This window comes from Folsomia candida, unplaced genomic scaffold, assembly GCF_002217175.1.
Source record: "Folsomia candida strain VU population unplaced genomic scaffold, ASM221717v1 Fcan01_Sc005, whole genome shotgun sequence".
Classification (NCBI taxonomy): domain Eukaryota; kingdom Metazoa; phylum Arthropoda; class Collembola; order Entomobryomorpha; family Isotomidae; genus Folsomia; species Folsomia candida.
The window spans coordinates 7997106-8000393 of record NW_019091197.1 but is presented as its reverse complement, the minus strand read 5'-3'; the positions used below and the strand labels follow the sequence as shown (position 1 = coordinate 8000393).

The 3288-nt window shown below is 34.6% G+C and overlaps 1 non-coding gene across 1 annotated transcript; it reads left to right on the top strand.

The window, feature by feature from the left end:
- The first annotated feature begins 3182 nt into the window (after positions 1-3182).
- On the top strand, positions 3183-3288 carry LOC118435973. The gene has a single exon (XR_004835089.1). It is a non-coding gene; the product is annotated as a U6 spliceosomal RNA (small nuclear RNA).

Below are 3288 nucleotides of genomic sequence, written 5' to 3'. Positions count from 1 at the left end.
TTAAAAAATTCATATCTGCTCACATTGGAACCCATTGGGTACCAATGTGCGTTACACTGGGTTGAGCCGGCCGTGATTTCGGAAGAATATGACAGTGACAGCCGACCTGATGTCCGGTGGTTGAGAATAACTTTTTCGTATAAAAAAAAGTAGACCATACTGCAGATTTCACTATCTCAATCTCTCACTTTATTTTAATTATACGAATAAGAATTATGACAATTAATTGAGGGCACAAAAAACTTGACTGCTCTCCAAATCTAACTTAAACTCTTAACTAAATTCTCCTTTCTTCCAACCACGTCGACAAGAAAGATGATGCAATCTCTGCACCTCGACACTTAAAACTAAGTGGAAAAATGCGACTCATTCCTACAGGTGGTTTGCCGCACGGCCCGATCACATCTCATAAACAGCGCTAGTTGCTATGGAATGTAACCACCTAGGGATTACACAACTGATAACAAAATTAATAAATTCCTCAAGGTCTTGCAAGCATTAATTTTCTACTTCCCATTTGGTTGTGTTAAAAATGCCAGTATTTTTTTGCTATTTTTTAGTCGAATATATTGATCTTATGAAAAGGCCCGGTAACTAAACGCGTACCAGGCCATAGAATTTGGCGGTACGGCTCTGACTTTACCTCCCAAAAAGCAGCAATTCATGAACAATATGTTAGGTAAGCTAATACATTGATTACATATTGACATACTTACATGTGTAAATAGGTACATAGTTAGATTGTAAATTTCATTCTCATCTTCGCCCACGCCTTCGAACTTACGGATCTACCCCACACATGCTGAATCACACGCAAATATACGTATGAGAAGCGTACCCACAACTTTTCTTGAACCACGGTTATCCTTCGAAAAACTAATTTCGAGTCACGTATATTTAAAAATGTTCCAATCAGTCAATTGTATGTCGTTGCTGCGTAGTAATAACATAGGGATTTATGCACTACACATATCTACATATTATGTATATCCACAAATAGCTACTACATACATACTTATGTACTTTTAAAAAATTTCGCAAAACTTTTTTTTATAAATAAATTATTTATAAAAAATTCTAAGAATGGACGGATGAACCGAATAATATAATAATTATGAAAATATGAATCTATGTACACAGAACTGGTGACGATGTACATACAATGGCCAAATTTGCACGGTGCAAATAAATACGTAAAGATATGTATCACGTTTATCCGTTTTGTGTGACCATAACCATCCGTGTTGTAACGCAAGTAGGATATTCCGACTTTGCTAATGGTTCAACATTTCTTATCATGAGGCCAAGTTATAATAATAAGTGGATGCTTCTTTTTCCACAAGTTGAAGTACGATAATTTTTTGCGGTAGAGTTTTTGTAATTGGTAGCGAACTATCAATTTTGAATGATTATAGGCAGTTTTGAATTCGTTTTATTTCAAAATTATGGAAGTCTGTCATATGGAAATTTACGTTCACGTTGATAATTCACGTTGGGAGGAGCAATTAGTATGTAGGTACTTCTGAATGTGCATGGGGTTGAATATTCGAGAAAAAGATGTAACAAAATATTAATATAATAAAGAATTGTATATATTACATCATGTAATTTACATGAAAAAATTAAATCACATTTCCAACACTACAAATACATATTTACGCACATTAACTTATGTATCAAATCAATCAATATTAGTCAACATGCAATTATCTAAAAAAAAACTGCATCAGTGGCTGGCGGACCGTACACTTTAAACAAAATTTTAATGAATGATTACTGGGCGGAGTGCATATATGACTCTACCGCGATAGTAATGATTTGTTATTAAAACAATACTATATGGTAAAAACATTAACACACGTTAGTGTTAAAATTATTACCAAAAAGTGTCATTTTATTACTAAATCTATACCAACATGGTGTAAATTTTTAATTCCGTCACGGTAGAGTCATATATCTACTCCGCTGGGTTTTTTTATTACCAAGTTGCTAAGAGTGTATTATATCCAGTTATGCATACTCAGATTTCATAAGAATGATAACACTCTATGTTTTAAAGACAAGATGGACAAATTAATATGTACATAGGAAAAGTAGTGCATAAATGTCTATTACATGCAATTTCATGGATGGAAGTTCCATCAACTTCATGATGTTTCATGGAACATGTTAGCATTTGCTTTGCAGCATCGTGTATCGCTTTTATGTACATAATAGGCTGCAAAAATGTATAAACGGGCAGTATTTAAAAAAAAGCACAAATAACAATTCGCATATGCATAAACTTCAATTTACTTTTCATTAATCTCTAAAATTGTATACTTATCGACGATAAGTTATCGTAATTACATTGTAGTTCGCCTTGTTTATGATTCTGCTTCATGCAACAAGTTTATAAAGCATCATGTATTACTTTGCATCCTGAGAAATTATTTTAAAATAGGCAGTATTTTTTAGCATAGCACAAATAATAATTCGTAGATAAACTGCAAATGAGTTATTTTCTAAAATTTTCATGCTTATCGTATTTAATTAGCATTATCAAGAATCTTGATTCAAGATCAGGAGCAGTTTTAGTGTTCGAAAAAGAGGCATCTTCCTTCTCCCCAGATCACGTGACGTATGAAAAACAGGAAAGATATTCACACTCTACGTCACCAGCATCCAACCCCTTATACATAAATAGAGGTGGATTTATATTTCACTCCTTGGTAACTTACGCCATAGTTAAATTATAACATGGGTGCAAGTTACCCAGAAATTGGATTTTACTTATTGCAAACGACCACTTGTCCTCTCCACGTGCTGCATGAGTGCTCCCACGTGGGAGGAGAATTTGGACAACAGGAAAACCTGCACCCGGAAAAAAACGTGCACTGCTGCCCAAAACTCACAACTCGCCTAACCTGGAAATACATGGGGCATGTTTTTGGACACCCTGATTGCTCATTGCATCCAATAGTCCCTATTGCATTACCAATTTTCAGCCTTACCCTATTAATTTTGGATACTTTTAATGCATAATTAGTCTCATAATGACTTGATTAATGTAAATTTCTCAACCTGAATGGGTCAGTTTGTACGAAAGTGGTGAAAATTGCATGTGAAATAAGATAAGGTTGGGGGAACTGAAGAGGTGAAAGAGTGTTATTATAAATATGAAAATCCGTCCAACTCAATTTGTCCTCCTTCGGGAGGACATATACTAAAATTGGAACGATACAGAGAAGATTAGCATGGCCCCTGCGCAAGGATGACACGCAAAATCGTGAAGCGTTCCACATTTTT